The 23221-nt window shown below is 41.1% G+C and overlaps 1 non-coding gene across 1 annotated transcript; it reads right to left on the reverse strand.

Moving 5' to 3' along the window:
• Window positions 1-15748: 15748 nt before the first annotated feature.
• LOC136553061 (small nucleolar RNA R71) lies at window positions 15749-15854 on the reverse strand. The gene has a single exon (XR_010782966.1). It is a non-coding gene; the product is annotated as a small nucleolar RNA R71 (small nucleolar RNA).
• Between the last annotated feature and the right edge of the window lie 7367 nt (window positions 15855-23221).

A 23221-nucleotide genomic window follows, 5' to 3' on the forward strand; every position in this document is an offset into this window, starting at 1 on the left:
AGGAAGGCCTCACTCATGATGGCAAAGCCCATTAGCTACAATACTGCATTGAGAGGAAGGTGTTGTAGCTGGACTCCATAATCTCAAAGGAAGCTATGGAGAAAGTCAGGCACTAGGACTGCAAACCTGTGCTTGTCAAAGTCGGTGAATGACACTACCTCCCTAGGTTGTAGATAGGGGATCACCTCATTGGCAGGAGCCCTCCATCCAGTGACCTCCTTTAGTGGAAGGAGACCCTTTACCATGAGGCACTATAGCTTCACCTCCGTCACCAATGAAGGTACCCACTCTGCCATCTTGTGACACAAGTGAAAGAAGGGGCAGCGGTGGTGGAGCAGATGGCGACAATGGTGACACACGTGATCTAGAGGTAAACCTCATGAACTCAACCTTTTTCCTTTTGTCTCTCCTTCAGATTGCAGGAACGGCGATAGAAGGCAAGAATGAGGTAAGGGTCTGGCTCAGATAGAGGGAACTATTTATGTGGCGGCGACCAGGGAAGCGAACCACACCCACATAGAATCCGCCCTATTACGAGCCCCACAAGCCCTTAGGAAATGAGTTGACACACCATAATATGTAGAAACGCCATTTAGATGCGAACAACCTAGGGAGGTCGACCGCCCCAAGGAATCGCACGCAGAGCGGCCATGGTCATCGTGATCGCAAGACACGTACGTGATCACATGCTAGTGGTTGCCGATAAGTCATGATCACGGCTGGGGAGACCCAAAAGCCCCTAGGCCCTTGTGCAAGGCAACCAGCCATGACCACGATTGTTGATACTTCTTAACAACTATTTGAGGAATTCCGCAAGTGCATAGAACTATCATGTAGTACTTCGCTCGATGAGCACCAAGTGTTGAATTTATATTTTTCCTATAGAAAGGCAGAAGGCTAGAATTTATATTCACTAGTAGGTTGCTAAGGGAAGCCTAAGTGTATCCTAGATAGGTGAACGATAGTGGAAGTTGAATGTGAACTACCTAAACTAAACTACTAAACAAGCTACACTAGAGATAGCTAGGTGGGAGAGCGAGCGATTTATCTTTCAAGTAACTAAGGGTAAACTAATGACTAGGAGAAATGTGCTAGTGCTTCAGGGCATAGCTCACCTACCAACTAGGAGAGTTAAATAGACAAGGTTTGCCACGAGCCCTATGATTTAATAACTAGACCTATCGTGGTGGAATACAGAGGATGGACAAGGCTGTCACCACTTGCCACCTACCATAACCTATCCAGAGGCCTAGCCACATCCACAGGTAATCTATAGCCTAAGCACCATGCTTAACCTATAAACTTACTACTTTAATCTGAGCTCCGATGAAATGAGATCAAAGCACCCTAACCAGATGGTGGAACCAATACTAATGGATATCTACTAATTAAGAGATAGCCTATGGGAAAACCCGAAGGAACGACAAACCGTCATCTCAACCCTAGCTCTACTTCTACTCATACAAATCATATGAATGATTAAGCATAAAGTTGAACATGTTAGGATCATAACACACAAACTATATGCTAGTTCATATATCATGATTATAACAAGATAACTATACTCTAGTTCATATGCACTACTATATAAATGATATGAGAGCATGACTATGGAAGATATTCTCTTTGGATTCATACCAAGCTTTTCTCTCTTTTCTTCTAAGGAGCCAAGCCCTCCTTGATAGCTCTTGCTAGCTCCAAACTACTACTAAGAAGCTAAAGAGTACAAGTAGATAGGTGAGGTGTGTAGCTCAAAATGATGTGTGTGTTGAAGGAGAGAGCTACCCCTACATTTATACAAGCATGGAGGTCGTTGGCCCTAATAAATTAGGAAACTACCCCATACTGCCTTAGCATGCCGCCATGCATTAGTCAGTGGAAGTTGGGCCTAGGAGGCAGCCTCTGGGGTGTAGCCACACCCCTAGTGTGCTCACACCCTGGTGGCACCACCTCACAACCGCCTTTGTGTGGTCGGTTCCTAGGTGGGCCCCTTCCGCGTCGGTGCTCGGCCCAAGTTTGATGTGTAGGTGGGCTTTCTTCTCCTTCTTTGATATTTGGTTGCGCGAATCTGCTTTACGCTTTGCCTGATTGCGCCTTTTGCTTGGTTTTTCACTTGTATTCAGATGTTTGTTCTGCAAACCATGTTTTCTCCAATATAAGTGGAACTATGTTAATAGTAAAGGCATATGTGTCAAAAGTATGTTTATTTCTCCTGTTTTGGACTTAAGTTGGTGGTTGGAATTTGTCGATAGTGACCGACAACAAATCCCCCAAGCTTAACATTTGCTCATCCCAAGCAAAATAGCTAAGTACTTGGTTGATTATTAGGAGTTGCTTCTATGCTAAATATATTTCATAAGTGCCATGCCTATAACAAAGTATTCTTTCATAATTTAAATAAGTCGGCATTTTTATCCACCCTTTACCTTGATCCCTATGGGGTGTATAGCTTTTACAAGTTCTTGGGCGGTTGCAAGATAGAACAATTATAACAAAATCACCAATCATTCATTCCTCGATTAACCATCTATCCGGAGGTTTTATAAGTTCTATAAAATAAATGTAAGTTCCTCAAATGATTCTCTTTGATCGCTCAATGTGTATGAAACCTCACCAAAGGTGTGGCAGAACCACCCAAATCATATGGCCCACATGTGTCCATCATTGTCTCACAGACCTCTGACTAGTGCACACGTAAGCCACACAATCCCGGTAGTCTGTTAGGTGTCCTCGAGGAACCCCGAATCATCCACATTTTACAACTCATACATGATCAACATGGAGTTGCCACAACATTATAACAATTGGTAAAAATATCTTACATCAGAGTATGGAAGACTTATAACATTAGTTTACAAAACATGTTCAAGTAAAATTTAACTTAAGTTTAAATAGTGAGTATAATTGTGGAAGCAACCTAGACGAAACATCTAAGGTAGAAGAAGCAGCCAGATCATGTCGAGCCCACCAACATAATCTTGATTAGTAGCACAAGTCAGAACCTACAACGGGGGTTAACAAACCCTGAGTACTTGAGGGTACTCAACAAGTCTTACCTGACTAAAAGAAAAGACTTCAAAGGGCATGCTGGCTTAAAGGAAAGATAGAAGCAGGAAGTAACTTTTGCACAAAAGCTTACTATGAGTGAATCCTTACTTTCAACATTTTAACTTTTGAATTAATTCATTAGTAGTATCCAGTTTGCACCTAATCTAGCTTAATCACTTCATTAAACATCTCATCTCATATCCATAAGTAACCATGTTTTATTGATTAACTATGATGCAGTTCAGTTGATCGTATCTCCTGTTACCATGGAGCAAATGGCGATTCGTATCGATTTGGCCCAGCTCGGGTTTCCTTACCACATGACATATGCAGGTCCCAGTTTTAGACTTACATATATCGACCTTCACTCGGATCCTCCAAAATGTGAACCGATCTACGCTACCCGAGAGCATAGTACTCCACCTCCCTACGCCACTCCTGGTGGATTCATAGGATGGGTACATGCTACTCTCACCATCTCCCAGGCCCAGTGTGCGGTTGTCTTTTCACATAATGGAATAGCCGAGGTATCAGTCTTATCTAAGTATGTGGCCAGTACTACAAGTCACAATCATAAGTGGCCCAACAACGATCGGTCCTTAATCGACACAGGCGAGATGAGCACGACCAGGCGAACTTATCTGCCCAAGAACATTTACCATAACATCAAGTCCTGCCCGGTCTCAATTTAACATTATCACTTTCATGGTATTCTCATGACCCAAAAGCAGAGCTGAGGTAAACCTATTTCTCACAAACGATGAAACCATCATTCGACTTCTATCGAAGTCTAAGCATAACTAAGCATTAGAGGTATTGACCTATTCATTCTAGCAGGGTATAACTAAGGATAGTTGAATAACAAGACAATCATGCAACAACGGTATTCGACCAACTCCTAATTACTTAATGCACATCTCATAAGACTTAAAGTGTAATAAAGATTTTGTAAATGCTAGAGTAGGGTGGTATGCTACGGGGCTTGCCTGCGTTGCAGAGAATGTTAGTTCCACAGAGGATCATAGGGTTCACTGTGGCAGAACCTCCTAAGTTATAGGGCCCACATGCATTTGTCACTGTCCGATGACCTTTGACATTTATGCATATGTTTCCATTAACTTAAAAAGACTATCGGGTGTCCTCGGGGAACCCTGAATCATCCATGATTTCCGAGTAGGATCACGTTACAGAGTCATTGCAGTATTACAACATTTATTCAAATATCAATACCAGAGTAAAAATAGCGGAAGTCTTACGATAACATAGTTTACAAACTAGTTGTTTCAAACCTTACAAACTAAGTTCGATAATTATTACAAACCATAGTAGTAGTGGAGTGGCACAATTAACATATCCATAACACACAAAATAAACATCCTGCCCAAGGATCACACATTTACTTCTCATCGTCAGAACGAACGATAGTCATGCAGCATGATCCAAAACAGATCTGCTCATGAGGCTCACCTGCAATAAGGGGTCAACGAACCCTGAGTACAAAAGTACTCAACAAGACTTAACCAAAATAAAACTGATAGAACTCAGGAATGCCGGCTCATAGGATTCAAGGTATGGCTTTAACAATAATCAAAGTTCTTTTGCGTAAAAGCTCTTTAACAAAATTCTTTAATTCAAAGGTAAAACTTTATAAGTACCACATATGAATCTGCCCTGATCCGTAATGAGATCATGAACTTCATATCAATCTCTTTCGCAAACCTTTCTCAAGTTCTAGTTATTAATACTACGATGATGAACGGTGAGTTGACTCTCCATAACCGAGGAGCAACGACGATTCGAACCGATTAAACCCAGCTGGGAATTCCAGACCACACGACATATGCAGGTCCCCGACCTACATATACCAACCTGCACTCAGATCCTCTAAAACAAGAACGGGTCCGCGCCACCTGAGAATACAGTACACCACCAATCCAGCCCATTGCCATGTGGGTACACGCTATTCCCGCCATCTATCCACTCCCAGTGCACGAGTAGCCATTCTCATAATAGAATAGCCAAGTAAAGGCTTACCAGAGTATGTGGTTAGTACTACAAATTCTCACCTCATGCAATTCAACAATGGACGTGCCTTAATCGACATAGGCGGAAAGAACCCGCTCACAAGACCTCCATGTCTTGTGGCTCACACACACCGAGTTCGCCCGGTCTAGATTTATTACTCCACATTCCCATATCACATGATAACATAAGTAACCAAGGTTCCATTTAAAACTTGCATGTGGCAGGTAATCACCCGACTTTCATCGTTCTAAGCATAGCTAAGCAAAACTAGGCATATACGAATTTAAAACTAGTAATATGGTAAATATGGAATAACAAGGTTGGTAATGCACCAATTTGTTTTTCATTTGACTCCTAATCACTTAATGCAGTAAAAAGAAGCAAAAGCGAAATCAATTTGTAAAATACAAGGTAGGGTTGTATGCATCCGGGGCTTGCCTTCGTTGACGGAAAAGTCCGGTTCCTACGACGTTTCACAAGTATTCGATCCGACCTCAACAGACGGATTAACCTCCTCAACAACTTGATTAACTACCACATGTTCACCTTCATTCACTACATGTAATAACAATGCCATGTTTAACACGATGCGGAATACGAAACATGATGCTCGATGATGGATGCAAAAATTAACAATTTGAATACAACTTTCCTTCGCGGTACAGTTGCAAGTTAAACAACTAAATCTTTTTCATAACACATACATCAATTGCCAAGGATCATTATCAACTAATGACCCAAGGTCATCACTCAATCCAAGATTTTAAACAAAACCTAAATCATTAAATGTTACTATTTGCTTTTATGAATTAATTATTTAATTCAAAATTATGAAATAAATCAACTTATTCTAATTGAGCTCAAAATTTTGGTAAATGTTCATTACATGATAAGTAAGTGGCAAAACAAATTTCATAATTTTTGGACAATTAAATAAGCCTAGAAAAATCATGGAAATCCATTTATTAATAAATTGAGCAATTTTTATCACATTCAAAAAGTGCTGAAAAACAATATTTTCTTAAATAATATACATCACATAGAGGTCACACAAAAATTTTCATAATTTTTGGAGCTCTAAATAAATCTATACAAAAATAACAAAAATAGATACTATTCATTCATTGCTGAAAAATAGAAAAATCTATTTTTGAACTACGCAGTCACTAACAACCTGACCCCACCTGTCATCCCTAACCTCGCGCGTTTGACCACAACGGTGACGGCGCTGACCGACGTAAACTCGTCGACGGTGAGTCCAACGGCGACGGCCAAAGTACCAAAATGATCACCAAGACTAGGCGCATCGATTGATGTCCCTATCAGCACTGATTACAGCCCTATACTAGCTCATCGTCGGCCATGGCGGACGCGGTGGCACGATAGCGCTATGCCGGCGGCGTGCAACTGGTAGAGCTCAAACAAGGGATCCAGAAAGCACCAGTGGCTCACCCCGAATGCATTGAAGCAAGGAGCGAGGTCGGAGAAGCAATGGAGAGGCGTGACGACGATCACGGTGATCACGGCGGAGCAAAGATCGTCGGTGAGGAAGAACCGGCGACTGCAGTGGTCAAAATGAGCAACCAACTATGGATTAAGTACCACAGCATCGAAACAAAACGGAATCAACCAAAACTAGGGACGGAGATGCACCATGGAGCTCTGGCCACGACGAATCATGCTCGGCGGAGGAGTTGTCGGCCGCGAGGAAGAAGACAATGCAACTCGAGTTCCTGACGAAGACAAGCCGAATTGGTGGGTCGGCTGGATGCGCAAGGAGTAAGCGAAGCTGGAACTAGCTTATCAGCGACGGTGGAGCACAACAACGACGGCGCGGGCTCACCGGAGATGAGCAAGGCGACGGGAAAAAAAATAGAGCAAGAAGAAAGGGCAAAGACGACGACGGCTCAGGCTATAAAGGGGGCCAAGAAGCTCGAGGAAGCTGCGCTGTGGCCTTCACCGCGCCAGTGCGATGCCAAAACGGCCACGACCGTGCCTGGAACGCCGAAGAAGAAAACGCCGGCAATGTAGCTTCGGCGGTGGACACTGTTCACAAAAAATTACAGATTTGTCATTCGCCGAATTTCACAAATTACTCCCAAATTTTCATAACAACTCAAAAATCTCCAAAAACAAAAGTTGTTCAAAATCAAAAGTTCTACAACTTTGCTTTTATAACCAACTCCTAATTTGGTCTACATTTTGAAATGAACTTTTGAATCCAAAGCGGGGATATTTAAGGAATGTTGCCTTTTTAAATAACTTCAAATTTTACTACACAACTTGAAAAACTCCAAAAACAAACTTTGCTTAACTTGTCAAGCTCTACACTTTTGCTTTTGGACTCAACCCCAAAATATGCATAGATTTTGAAACAAGTTTTTAGGGTAGGATTTAAATATTGAAAATCAGGGTTTTCGGAGTTTCAAATCAATACAAAGATTTCAAACTTGATTCAAACAATACCAAGCAATGCTTATAACATAAATGTAAACTTATTTTAGTGAATGCATACAAAGTGTTTAATATGACCAATTGCCTTGCAATGCATATGATGACATGGACGTTTTAGTATTTAAACACCCGGGGTGTTACATTCACCAACACCATGGGAGGATGGACCTTCTCCGAAACATGTTCAACATGAGTCTTCTCATTCTCGTATACACTACATGTAATAATGATGCATGCTTAGCATGATAGAATGCATCACATGATGCATGATGAAAGACGCACAAGTGCATAACAGAACTTAAACTAATCTAAGAAAGTTGAATACAACTTTCCTTCGTGGTACAACTAGGGTTATACTTCACAAAGCATTTTAATTATTTGGTTAACAAGTTGATTATGGGTTTATCAAGGAAGTAACACATCTTACCATACCAAAGTGAAACAAGACAAGGGAAAGATTACATCATTTAACTTAAGCACTAGAAATCAAGTTATTTAACTCATCATTACCCTAACCTATAACATTTCTAGCTTAATATATACAAACATGACTCATTATAAGCTAATGACATGCTCACATAACAACAGGATCACAAGATGGCTTAGGTGTACTAAGTTAACACTAATATTAACGCTTAAGCAAAAGCAAGCTCAAACAAACAATTATAGGTACACACAGATTTAGGACAGCAGCACAGAAACTAATTCTATCAACCATAACTGAAGATCTAGACATCCAGCAAAGGTGATCCTAGACTTTCTGGAAAGCTCATGAACTTGTCTACATCTTTGTTATTATCACCTAAAAGTGATTCAACGGTTAACTAGGGCAAAAAGCACAACCTTTCAGATCTGTCCAGAAAATAATCAAAAACTGACAGTGAACTTCGAAAAGGCATAACTCCCAAACGAGCAAGCTTAAAATCATGAAGTTCTAGGACAAACAATATATGGAAGTTTACTACAACTTTTGTATTTAACACATTTACAGAAAACATGATTATCATGATAAAAACAGCCACTAAACAGAAACTGCTCATGCAGCCATTTCAGCACCTAAGTGAAAACAAGTGATTTACTTGATCCACTAACAAGACTAGGCATGAGTAACTAATTACATGGATCATAAACCACTATTAACTCAGGTACCACATTAGTCAAAGCTAGTATGAAACATACTTAAACACATTAACCATGGATATTACATGTAGGTGGAAACTTGCATAAGCTACACAGATTTACTAATCATATATTAATAAGAGAGCATGTATACATGCTATCCAAAAGATTTAAACTAGTATTACTATGCCTAAGCTATCATCTCAGGTCATTGCATACAAAAGGGCAATCACATAAAGCATATACATGCATCTACTAACTAAACAATTTGGGTAAATCATTTGAATTAATAACCAACATGTGTATTACAATCAAACCATGAAAGTAATTAAGTTGCCGAGGAACAGCTGAGGTTTGGGTGTTCCAAGGTCCACAAACAAAGCGCAAACTACACCAAATTCATTTAAGCATTTATATAAATCATTTTGGTATTTATTCAATTAATAGAAGGCATATTAAACACACTTAAATTAATTAACCAATTTATAATTATAAAAACAGTACTAAACTTTTTGTGAAGGTAGATATTAGCACATAACATTTACACAAAAAGTTTCAGCATCACGCGATTAATATTTTTATTTATAAAAATCATACAAGGTTCATTTTATAATTTAAAGGGGTACCTTTTAGACATACCAAAGCTACTGAAAATGACCAACTAATATTTTTCTACATCAAAACATTAGTTATGAATTTCCAAAGTTCAGCACATGTTTAAATTTTCTGAAAATCAAAACCAACGTAATTCTTTTCTCTCCCACCTCTCCCTTACCCCAGTCACTGACATGCATGTCCCGGTCAACTCCGGCGAGCCGCCCACGCTGACCGTCGGGTACTCTTCGCCGGCGAGGTCCCCAGTGACGTGGGCTACCCCGGCGTGCCCCTCTCTATCTCCCGCACCTCATCCACGCCCTAGTCGAGCATCTAGGGCACCGTGGCGGACACAGCAGCTGCCACAGCGGACCGGCGACGCTCCGGCGTGGTAGAACACACCGACGGCGAGACCTTCGGTGATGGCGCGGGCACCTACACAACATACACAACCTAGCGCAGCGATCTAGGGTACTGGTTGAAAGCTTTAGGGCTTGCAGCGTGCTCGGCCGTAGCCATGGCAGCAAGACAGCGTGGAGCATGGTGGTGCGGCGGCGGTCATGGCGCTCGAGTGTGGTAGATGTTTGACCAAGGGCTCAGGTAGCGTCATCAGCTCACCGAGATGATGATGCGCTACTTGGTTGAGGCGGGGACGCGATGGAGAGAGCTGACGATGGTGAGAGCGGACGCGGCAGCGCGAACGGGTCAGCAAGCTTGCGTTCCGGCGAGACCTACACTATAGAGATTAAAATAGGGAGTCGATTAGCATACATGCATTATGAGGGAGCCAAAACAAGAATAAAGGGCAGAAGATGCTCCGGTGTGGCCTGGCCATGGCAGAGGGGTGCGCGGCAGCGCTCTGGACGGTCGTGAGGGAGATGATGACCAACGGCTGACTTCGGCGGGGAGGGATGACACGAGCGGGTTCAGCAGATGTGCAAGGGCAAGAAGAGGCCTCAAGCGCGAGAAATTGAGCTGAGGTGGAATGGCTACGACAAATTTCGTCCCACGGCCAAGGATCGCCAGCGGTAACTCAAAGAGAGGAAAAGAGGAGACGTCGGCGGTTCGGGCACTTAAGGGCATGGGCGAGGCATCTAGATAAGCCAGCAGCTGCTTGAGCTGCACCACTGAAGCAGCTGTGTGCCGCGCGTGGGATAAAATGGTGAAAAACGATTGGCGGCGGTGGTGAGCAGGCAGCCGAGCTGCTTCACCGACGAGCACTGACACCGACTAAAACCCCTTCCTTCTCCCCTCTTGGTATCTCAATTTTGCAAAATGACACACTAATCAGCCTTAAGCAAAGTTCTTCTCCGATCAGAGGTCTCCAACATTGCTTAAAGGATCAAACTCACCAAGTTACTAGTTTTGAAGATTTTGAATTTCAAAAGGGAGCACTTTAACACTGAATACTGCAATTCAGTTAGAGCTTGACAAAAATAGTTTTGTTAAGCAAACTTTGGGAATTAATTAGTGAACATCCACTAATCAAACATCTCTTCCAACTACATATTATCAAAGCTCAAGCATCACCCCAATTGATGAAATCAAAGTTGGACAAATTTTTATTCATGAAAATTCATTTGATAATTCACCAAAATTTGAACTTTGAAACTGAAACTGCATTCAATTTCAGGGGTTTGAGAACAGTTTTGATTTCACCTTTTCAGGTAATTAGTTAGAGACTAAACAGTGATCAAGCAATACAATCAACTGCTCATAAACATATCTCAAGCATACTACCAATCAACGGAACAAAAATTGGATAACTTTTATTTATAAAAAAATGATTAAAGAAACTCCCAAACATTGGACTTTATAACTAATAGCAAGCACTTAGCCAAAAATGACTAAGGATGAAAATTAGTTATAGAATCCAATCTTTGAGCTCAGATTCAAACATGTTTGACTTGGAAACTCCAACAACTTTTTGTTCTCTATTAAAGAGCACATTTTAAACTACAAAGTTTATTTTCACAAAATTTTAATTGTTTAAGTAAATTTCCCATATATAACTTCACAAAGAACCTTAAACATTATTATTGTTAACATTTCATGTATCATATAAAACACATCATTTGCAACATATAAATGCCAAAGTTGAAACATGAGATGCGTATATGCCATAATACTTAGTGATTATGCTTTATGATGCTCATGTTCAAGTTTTAACTAACACTTTAACATCTGGGATGCTACAAAAGGCATTTGATATTTTGTCGTCTTTTTCATATCCTACCACTAAGGCTTTTGAGTAGAGTTTTGGGTAGGTATGACAGTGGGGCATACTTGCATCACATATTTTGCTAAGTCAAAAACCGGACCTCAAGGAGATGCAAGTCATACACTTTGATCAAGACGTGCAAGTGAGTGGAATTTTTATAACTTTCTAATTTTAAATATTTTTGTACTTCTTTGGATCATGAGTCTCTCTTTTGGATGAATGCCTTTTATTTGAATGTATGGGCTATCTTTCTTTCTTTTTTTTTCTTCATGCTCTTTGGCATGCATTTTTTTCTCTCATGTCTTTTGGCATGGACATTTTTCTTTTCTTCTTTTTTTAGCATAGCCCATACTATTCCTTTTTTGGCATATCAAACTTTTTAAGAGAGAGAGGCCCATGATAAATGAATGGAGTAATTATTTGGTGGATGGAAAAAATATGTTTTTGCGTAACTCTCGGTGTAAGAGTTAGTATTTTATTTGTGGGTGTACGTGTATCTTGATCATGGGTGCATGACGAGAATCTCAACAAGGGTCACAACAATTTGACAAAGCTCAATGCAATAACAAGTAGCATATGACTAAGGTTTTGAATTTAAATCATGTCTTATGGCCTTGGTAGATATTTATAATCATTAAGCAACTTTGAATTTTAACATTTTTAAAAATAAAATCTTCGGATGTCAAGTCTCTCTAAGAATAAAGTCATAGTAAATTCTATTTGTACCATATCATAACTCGTAACAACTTAGAAAAGGATCATGCATTTGTAACCCATAAGTTTTTAAGTTTTTAGGATAAGACATTTTTAGCCAACAAACTTAAATCATGGGGAATACTATGTTATAGCCTAGGCACAGATGAATTACAGACAGAGTAACTATTTATAATTTCAACTTAGGAGAAACTAAACATTCTTAAAACACATGAGAGTGAAATAAATATTTTTGGTGTTTTATCATATTTCATTTTTTGGATGAAAATAAATGTAAGAAATATCAGGAATAAATAAAAGATACCTGTTACGTTTGCGGGGGCCCTCCCCCAAACAAGCTCATGGCCTATGGTCCAAGATGGCTTGATGATGGCTCCAAGGTACATTATTTATTTTATTGCATTAATTTTTATTTTGTTTAACTCATCCATGTTTATACTCAACAGTTTTTGGTACAGTGATCAAACATGTTTAATTTGATCAAGGTAGACTAATCAACCTAAGCACCCTGCTTAATTTGAAAAGTCTATGAAAGTATGATCGCTAGAAGTCATACTTCACACCAAAACATAGTTGTAAAGAACATGGAAGAGCAAACAAGGTTTATTTAAGTTGAAAAATATGGAAAGGTGAACTAATCCATTTTATTTTTCTTTTAGAATGTGTTTTTCATAGTTTTATTATATTGAAATTCTAAGCAAATTATAATTATAAAGGATAACTACCGATTTACCTTCGGTAAGGGCTCACTGTTTAAAGACCAATGAGCGGGACTCTTCTCCTTTCACTTTTTGCTTGATGATGGTGTGTCCATGCTAGGAGAAGTCGGCGTGGATGCTGATCCTTTTATTTGCCATACATGTTTGATTCCTTTACATGGTTGTTTCTTGGGCTGTTTGTTTTTAAGGTGTTTATGCATGTCAAACCTATTAAATGGGCATTTTATTGTTTGCCCTTGAATATGAAAGCTAGCATGCCTGGATCCCATGTGTAATACTGCATTTGTAGTGTTAAGGAATGGTCTTCCTAGGAGGAGGGGAACTTCCTCATTGCCACCCATGTCTAGAATGACGAAGTCTGTGCGGATGTATGTGTCTTGGATTCTCACCAAGATATCCTTGGCAAATCCCTCCGGGTGTCGTGAAGTTTGGTCCACCATCAGCAGTCTGAATTTTGCAATGGACAAAGGTCCACCCAAAATCTTGTCATATATTACCTAGGAAAGACATTGATGCTTGCTCCAAGGTCATAGAAGGTGTTGTGGAAGACATGTGGGCCAATCGAGCATGTGATTGTCAGGCGTCCAGGATCTTTTTTCTTGGTGATGAATGGTAGATCTACAAAATGATCATGGCTTTTTCTAACATAGAGGCTTACCAAGCCTCGTTGAGACCATATTAACAGATTGGAGAGAAGTTTTAGGTTTCCTCGAAATCTTTCCCGAACCAGAAACAGGTAGTGCGGCAACAATTTGAGCTATTTGAGTTTTGATCATTTTATTAAAGTACAATTGGTTTTTAATAGATGAAGATAGGTTTTCAAGTTTTGTATTTATGTTTTGTATCATTTTATCATTATAAGTTAGCTTTTTAGTGATATTTTCAATTATTTTAGCTTGTCCTAGGACCAAGTCTTTCAAGGAAGGTTGATTCGAATTATAACTTGAGTTAAAGTTTGAATTACCTCCTTATGGGCGGGACTGATTTTTTCACCCATTGTTATTACCTTATCGGAACCCATTATTGATGTATGATGCTTCTTCATGGGTTTCGGGGTAGTTGTTCCCTGAGTGTCCGACCTCACCACAGACTTCACAAGTCATTTGCGAGTCTGTGGCCTAAATAGTGCTTTTCATGGCTTCTTTTGTCGGCAGCATGCTCATCCAGTCTTTTCAACAATAAATCCATTTTTGCAGCAAGCATATCCTCCTCCTTCATGGTATGCATGCCTTTTTATTATTTCCGTTCCTCCCCCTATCTTTGATTGGCCACCATCTTTTCAATGGGGGTTGTGGCATTGTTGATAGTGAGGGAGAGAAATGCTCCTCGAGCAGCGGCATCTACATGCCCCTTCGACATGGGCGTAGCCCCTTATAGAAGTTCTAGAGCATGAGCCAATTCTCCATTCTGTGGTGCGGGCAGGCCTAGATGTAATCCTAGAGCCTCTCCCACACCTCGGGGATGGATTCTAGTGAAGCTTACTAGAAGTTTGAAATTTTCCCTCTTAGGACATTGTTTTTGCCCATGGGGAAAAACTTTATGAGGACTACCATAGAACATTTGTCCCACATACTGACAGCTTCCTTCTCTTTATAGAACCATTGTTTTGCCTTCCCCATGAGAGATAAGGGGAACAGACAGAGCCTGATGCTAGCTTGTGCAACATCTTTGATGATGATTGTGTCACACAACTCAAGGAAGTGTTGCAAGTGTGCACTTGCATCCTCACTGGGCAAACCATAGAATTGGTTTGCCTGCATCGTCGTAATGAGGCCAGTGCATAGCTCTAAGTTTTCGGTACCCGTGTTAACAGCAGGCCCAAAGGGCACGTTGGCAACAATAGGGGAGTAGTCATAGAGTGACTTGGCCATTTTGGTAGTAGCAGATGGTACAGGGGTGATTGGTTCAACTGTCGGTAGAGTAGCAGAAGAAGAAGCGGTACAAGACTCGCTCTTCCTTAGGAGTGCCTTTGGATTATCGGTGTAGTTGTTCGGCAGATCAAAACCACTCATACACCATCTAGTTTTCATCCACAATAGGAACAAAACAAGCAGAATTAGCCTACATAAACTATTGCTACCATTACTTGCATGTGCTCATGATCATGTCCTACTAGATTCTTTTCACCTATGCCCTCCTCGGCAACGGTGCCAGAAATGCTTGTTGGCATTTCTTAGCGCAATCACCTAGTGTGGAGGTTTTAAGTCCATCCTTGGCAACGACGACAGATATGCTTGTTGGTATTTTTAGCACCATCACTAAGATTGAGTTAACCCTCAACGTCGCCAAGAAACACCAACTATGATAGTTCTTAATGATTACAAAAAATATCCACAAGCACACAGGATAGTGTATGAGTGGTTTTGATTTGCCAAACAACTACACTGATAATCCGGAGGCACTCCTAAGGAAGAGCCGGTCTTGTACCGCTTCTTCTGCTACTCCATCGGTAGTTGAACCAGTCACCCCTGTACCATCTGCTACTACCGAAATGGCCAACTCACTCCACGACTACTCCACCCCCGCTGTTGCCAACATGCCCGTTGGGCCCGTTATCAACATGGGAGCTAGAAACTTTGAGCCACGCATTGGCCTGATCACAATGGTACAGGTAAACCAATTCTATGGTTTGCCTAGCGAGGATGCAAGTGCACACTTGCAACACTTTCTAGAGCTATGCGACACCATAGTCATCAAAGACGTCACACCAGCTAGCCTTAGGTTCTGTTTGTTTCCCTTCTCCCTCATGGGGAAGGCAAAACAGTGGTTTTACAAGGAGAAGGAAGTTGTCGATATGTGGGACAAATGTTCCACGATGTTCCTCGCAAAAATTTTCCCCATGGGCAAAACCAATGCCCTGAGGGGGAAATTTCAAACTTCCAGCAAACTTCAATGGAGTCCATCCCTGAGGCGTGGGAGAGGCTGTAGGATTATATCTAGGCATGCCCGCACCATAGGATAGAATACTGGCTCATGCTCTAGAACTTCTACAAGGGGCTTATGCCCATGTCAAAGGGGTATGTAGATGCCACTGTTGGAGGAGCATTTGTCTCCCTCACCATCGAAGGAGCCATGACTCTCATTAAAAAGATGGTGGCCAATCAAAGCTAGGGGGGAATGAAAACAACAAAAAGGCATGCATACCGTTAAGGAGGCAGATATGCTTACTGCAAAAATAGATTTGTTACTAAAAAGACTGAATGAAAGGGCCCACGAGAAGGAAGCCATCAAGGCCACCATTCAGGCCATGGACTCACAAATGACTTACAAAGTCTATGGGGAAGTTGGACACTCAGGAAATGACTGCCCTGAGACCCATGAAGAAGCATCGTACATCAACAACAGGTTCTGACAAGGTAACAATAATGGGTGGAGCAATCAGTCCTGCCCACAAGGAGGTAATTCGAATTTTAACTCAAATTACAAGTCGAATCAACCTTCCTTGAAGAACCTAGTCCTAGGTCAAGCAAAAATTAATGAAAACCTTACTAAAAAGCTAACTTATAATGACAAAATGCTAGAAAATATTAACTCTAAAATAGAAGGTTTATCTTCCTCTGTTAAATCAGCTGAGCTTTAATAAAATGATAGAAACACAAATAGCTCAAATTGTTGCCGCTCTACCTGTTTCTGATTCAGGAAAGTCTCTAGGGCAACCCGAAACTTCTCTCAAATCTGTTAAAATGGTCTCAATGAGGTTCGATAAGCCTCTATGTCAGGAAAAGCACTATTATCTCATAGATCCACCATTCATCGCCAAGAAAGAAGATCCTGGCCGCCTGACAATTACATGCTCAATCGGCCCGCATGTCTTCCACAATGCCTTTTGTGACCTTGGATCAAGCATCAACGTCATGTCCAAGGTAATATATGATAAGATATTGGGTGGACCTTTGTCCACTGCACACACTTTTGACTGCAGATGGTAGATCAATCTTCACAAAAATCGGAGGGATTAGCCAAGGAAATCTTGGTGAAAATTCGAGACACATACATCCCTATGGACTTCGTCATTCTAGACATGGGCCACAACAAGGAAGTTCCCCTCCTCCTAGGGTGACCATTTCTTAAAACTACAAATGCAATTTTACATGTAGGGTCAGGGCATGTTAGCTTTCACATTCAAGGACAAATAATGAGATGTTCGTTTAATGGATTTGACATGCATAAATACACTAAAAACAAATAGCCCAAGAAGCAACCACGAAAAAGTGTTATGTAGGTATGGCAGGTGATAAAGGTATAGCCTACATCAAGCAAAGAGTGAAGGAGAAGAGTCTTGCTCATTGGACTTTAAATAGTGAGTCCTTGCTGAAGGTAAATTGGTAATTATCCTTTATAATTATAATTTCCTTAGAATTCCTATATAATAAAGCTATAGACTATGATTTAATTTATGATAAAACAAAAACATTTAGTTCACCTTTCATATATCTACACTTGAATAAATTTTGGTTTATCTTCCATGTTCTTTACAAAGTACTTTTTGGTTTGGGGTATGATTTTCAGCGATCATACTTTCATAGGCTTTTGAAATTAAGTATGGTGCTTAGGTTGAATAGCCTACCTTGATCAAATTAAAAGACTAGTTTGATCATTGAACTAAAACTACTAAATATAAACATGGGTAAAATAAACTTGTTAAAATCATATAAAAGTATATGTAATAAAGCAAAAATAACCTACCTCGGAGTCTTCACCAAGCAACTGGCCTCACGCTAGCTTGGGGGAGGACCCTCGTAGAGGTACCTTATATCTTTTCCCACATTTTTTTATAATTTTTGCATTTATTTTCTACATTTATTTATTTATTAGCATTTAAAAATCTAAAAATTAAAAAATACCAAAGAAGAAATATGATAAAAATACTAAAAAAATTGAATTCCACTCTCATGTGTGTAAGATCAAGATGGCAACTAGAGGAGGGTGAATAGTCATTACTAAAACTTAATCGCGCCGGCTAACAAGGTTTTAAATAGTCGGCTAAGCCATTTAGCTTTCTATGTCCAAAAATAGGTTATAGCCGGCTATATCAGGCTATAGCGGCAGATAAAGGCTAACTTATACATGAAAAAACTTAGCTAAATCCTTCTCAAATAGCTATAGCCGAAGATAGCAGAGGCTATAGCCGGAGATTTAAAACCTTGCTAGCTAACCAAAACAAGTGCGGAATTAAAACTATTGGTATAGCCAAGACTACACCCCTCTATCTATGTTCTCTAGCACCTCGCTAAGATCCTAATTAAGCAACAAAGGTGCCGGGCTAGCTAGAGCTCACCTAACCAATTCTAGGATCAAGGTCACACAAACCTATGTCACTAGTACTTCAAGCAATGAGGGAGCTCCTACACATGCTAGTAAGCAAAAGCACAAAGCCAACTAAGCTCACTAGCAATGCACAATAACAAGGCAACCAATGCCAAATTAGAGAGCACAAATACTTAGCTACACAAACTAAGCAATGTGACTAACAAGGTTACACAAACCAAATTAGCCATGCAAGGGAGCTACTTCTATGCTACACAAGCAAGAAGGTAACTAGTGAGCTACACAAGCTAACTAATTACAAGAGCAACTACACAAGCACAATATATATAAAAGTAATCACAAGCTTGTGTAAAGGGATTGTAAACCAACGGGAAGAACAAGGTTGACACGGTGATTTTCTCCCAAGGTTCACATGCTTGCCAACACGCTACGTCCCTATTGTGTCGACCGCTCACTTGGTGGTTCGGTGGCTAATTGGCATCACCCACCAAGCCCGCACATCGGGCACCACAAGAACCTACCCCGAAAGTGAGGGTAGCTCAATGACATGCTCAACTAGAGTTGCTCTTTGTGGCTCCCGCAGGGCAAGCACAATGCCCCTCACAAAGCTCTTCTCCGGAGCACCGCACAAGCTTCTTGCGGGCTTCAACAGAGACCACCACCAAGCCATCTAGGAGGTGGCAACCTCCAAGAGTAACAAGCACCACAGGCTTGCCACTCGATCACCTAGTGCCACTCGATGCAACCTCACGATGCACTCACACTAGAACCGCTTTCTCACACAATCGGATGATCACTATCAAGCATATGTGAGATGGAGGGTTCCTAAGCACTCACAAGCATGGACACAAAGTCCCCCCGAGGTGCTCTACCCTAGCCATGGCTAAGACCACCTTCTATTTATAGCCCCATGGGCTAAACTAGCCATTACCCCTTCACCAGGCAAATTTCGGGACGACCAGATGCTCCGGTCAGATCGAGTGGATGTAGGACCTTAGTGTCCGGTCGCCCGATGCTTGCCACGTGTCATCGGCTTCAAACACTATTCACCCAATCTCAATGGTCAAGTGATGACCGGACACAGCTGCTCAAGTGACCGGACGGACCAATACCAGTGTCCAGTCATTTCCAGTAAGCATCCAGTCACAACCGGACGTGTTCGGTCGGTCACGATCGAACGCACATTAGTGTCCGGTCCTTCTCCAACTTCTCTACATCGCCTACATCACCGTACGTCAGCTTGACTAGATGCACCATGCTAGTGTTTGGTCACTTTCAACACCAGCGTCCGGTCGAAGACTGATGCTACGTGTTCTCTGCTGCCACTGACCAGACGTAGAACCCCAGTGTCCGATCACCACATGACCAGCATTCGGTCCACTCTGTGAGACCCTGTCTTTTCTATATAGGGCACCGGGGGCACCGTCGGACACTCTGTCGGTGGAGTTTCGAACCGTTGCCTCCGTTCCTTCACCGAGTTGATCCACATCAACTCCAACTTCATCTCCTTTATAAATGTGCCAACACCACCAAGTGTACACCACCATGTGTATGTGTGTTAGCATTTTCACAATCATTTTTCTATTAGCCACTCAACTTGCCACGCCACTCAATCCTAGCGATGATGCAAAGTTAGATCACTCGAGTGGCACTAGATGACCGATATGCAAATAAGTTTGCCCCTCTTGATAGTACGGCTATCTATCCTAAACCCAGTCATAAACTTCTCTACACACCTATGATCGGTGAAATGAAATGCCCTAGGTTATACCTTTGCCTTGCGCATTCCATTCCATCTCCTCAAATATCGATGCAACACATGCACCAACATGATCAACAATGATATGATCCACTTCTTATCATCACATGATCATATTGGTTCATCGATCTTGACTTCACTTGCTTTTCACCGTTGCCTTCGTCCATCGGTGCCAAGTCTTGCTTAAGCTTCACCGCAACATGGTCCATTGCTCCAAAGCCTCCAACTTGCCCTTCACGCTTTCAACCGGTCCATCAAGCCAAGTCATGTCTTGATCTTCTCTACCTTGATCACATGACTCAATGTCATGTCTCATTTGCAATGAGCTCCATCATCATCACATATGTGAGCTTTGCAACATCTCCACGCTATTTTCACCTTCATGGCATATGTTGCTCACACACATGTACCTGTGGACTAATCACCTGTGTATCCCACATAAACACAATTAGTCCACCTAGGTTGTCACTCAATTACCAAAACCACACAAGGACCTTTCAATGTGTTATAAGAATGTTTAGTTTCTCCTAAGTTGAAATGATAAATAGTTGCTCTGTCTGTAAACATAGTATTCCCCATGATTTAAGTTTGTTGGCTAAAAATGTCTCATCCTAAAAACTTGAAAACTTGTGGGTTGCAAATGCATGCTCCTTTCCTAAGTTGTTATGAGTTATGATATGATACAAATAGAATTTACTATGACTTTGTTCTAAGAGAGACTTGACATCCGGAGATTTCATTTTTAAAAATGCTAAAATTCAAAGTTCCTTAATGATTATGAATACCTACCAAGGCCATATGACGTGATGAGGACATGACACCATTGGATACAACCATTGTTTATAAGGTGACCTCATTCCTACATTTGCATAGTGATTTTTGGTACAATTCACTTGGTTCCACATGTACATGTCATTATTTGAATGTAGGTACAAATATGTCTCAACGTGCAAGTTCATCAAAGTTGAATTTTCGGTTCATCGGTAGCTCGACAGTGCTTCATTGGGAAGGCCATAACTTAGCCATCTGGAGTGCGATCGAGGTCAATGAGCACTTGATGGAAAACTTGTTTGATAAGATTTCAAATAGATCTGGTCTCATCTCAATATCACATCAGCAAGGCCTCCAAACCATCAAGATATTCTATCGCTGTTTCTGCTAGGAGCTACACCGTCGTTATGGGCTTGTTATTCATCCTTGGGACCCCGGCCCAAGTAGGAGCACACCCCAAGGACTTGGAGAACCCACCAAGAAAGCCCTTGGACGTCCTTCTCCTTGGCCACCACCTTAGGAGGCCAGCAAAGACGTCCAAGCCAAGCCGGAGGCCCAGTCCAACTTGAGTTTGAGTCCATCTGGGGCTCTAGGACCAGTGTGTAGTAAAACGGACGTCCAGGTCGCATATGAACTCTGTTTGTTATGATCCACATATGGATGGAAAGGTAATTTCATAAGGAAACCAATGGAAGTGGTCCCACATCAAAATTACATCAGAATCACTGGGAATCGTCAAAACAAGTTGACGTCCAGAATCTGTCACGGCGCTGTGTCGTCGTCTTTTGGTCCGTTGGGCCTTGTAACGTGTTGGGACACCTTTAGGACGTGAAGAGGGATCCTTGGACGTCCCTTAGGCTATATAATCAGTAGCCACCACCTACATTAGGTTTTGGGTTTTGTTTTAGATCAATCTATCATTGAACAGTCGCCGTTATCGGTTTGCAAGACCCCAACTTCGAGTGCCTAATCATTCATCTGCAATTGTCACTTCAATTGAGTTGCGTTTTATCTTGTTCTTGCTTGTGTTCTTCGACTCGCAGCAGGGATTAGCCTTCTTGGCAAGGTCAACCGGATTATGATACGGTTGATAACCAGATGAGACGTGGTGCTAAGGTTGCAGGGTTCGGGTCTTTGTGATCTGAAACCGGATCGGTGTGTCGCTCTCTGAACAAATCGTTATTTATCTTGAACCTGACGGAAGATCAGGACCCTCGTCCCCATTAAGTGGTAATCAGAGCTTTAGGTATACCATCAAGTTCGTATCTTACCCTTAGTTCGAGTGTTTTTGCTTTTATCCCATAGTCCAATGCCATATTTGTTTCCTATCCTATAATCATCCGCGCCATAGCCTTTGCATGATTCAGTTTCAGAGTCCGTTTTGTTGAGTTTGTGTCCTAGGTCAAAGTCTTGTTGCTGGTTTAGATTGTGTTCTTTTCTAGTTTGTGTTGATACCTCCACCCGCCGCTATTCTGTATCACCATCGGTTTGCATCTTGTGTCCACTAAATCCCTGATTCGAGCAGCTTCCTTAAAACAGTCATAACTTTTACATCCAAACTCGAAACGGAAAAAATTTTATATCTACGGAGAACGCCAGAAAATTTTAGATCTATTTCATCCTAGCGTTGCTAGGTTCGCAAAAAATTAGATTAGCGAAATTCGATTAGGAAAATTGAGTTTCTGGGCCCACAAGTTTTGGTATGCTTTTTAGCACAGTCCTAATTTTCTATAGGCCACATTTTTTATTCAATTGAGCTCAAATTTTTTGTGGTTTATTCTCGTGTGCTCTTTGCTGAGAAAAAATATCAAAAGAGCAAAAGCAAGAAAAAAAAGATTGGACAAAAAATAAAAGAAAAAAATAGTAAAAGAGAATAGAAGATATCGAAAATGAGCACATAAGGAACACTCAATAGCTCTATTGTTTGTGATACCTTTTGCCTTGTTCACATCCATTGCTACCTTTGATACTTGTTTCCTTTCATCCTTGTTTCCTCTCTTGTTTATCACAACTGGTGATAGGAACACATATAGGCCAGCAACTAGGACAAGTGCTCTGGATATTTGTTCAATATTGTTGTCTGTCACTGACTTGTGTGCCACATATACATATTTGTTCTTTTGCGTGCCTCCCAAACTCCACATATACTTTAGATCGATACAGAAAAAGACCCTTGCAATCTTGGTGTCACACCCTCACAGGTATCACGTACCAGCCACCGGTTGTACCATCCACTGCTTTGCGTTGGTAAGAACCTTGTAAGAACTTGGTAAGATGTGTGAGAGTGTGATTCCACTTACCCATAAATAGTTGATAGGGGATTTATATTAATTTCTAACAATATCAAACAACGAGTTTCTGTTTAAGAGTGAATTGCAGGAAATCATGGACCAGAAGTTTGCAAGGATGGACCAAATAAAGAATAATGAGCCCTCACATATAGACTATAATCATCAAGGTATGAGAGGTAAATTGACCATACCATCCTTTTCGGGTCATTATGATGCTGAAGGATACCTTAATTGGGAG

The sequence above is a fragment of the Miscanthus floridulus genome, chromosome 4 (assembly GCF_019320115.1).
Source record: "Miscanthus floridulus cultivar M001 chromosome 4, ASM1932011v1, whole genome shotgun sequence".
In the NCBI taxonomy this organism is placed as follows: domain Eukaryota; kingdom Viridiplantae; phylum Streptophyta; class Magnoliopsida; order Poales; family Poaceae; genus Miscanthus; species Miscanthus floridulus.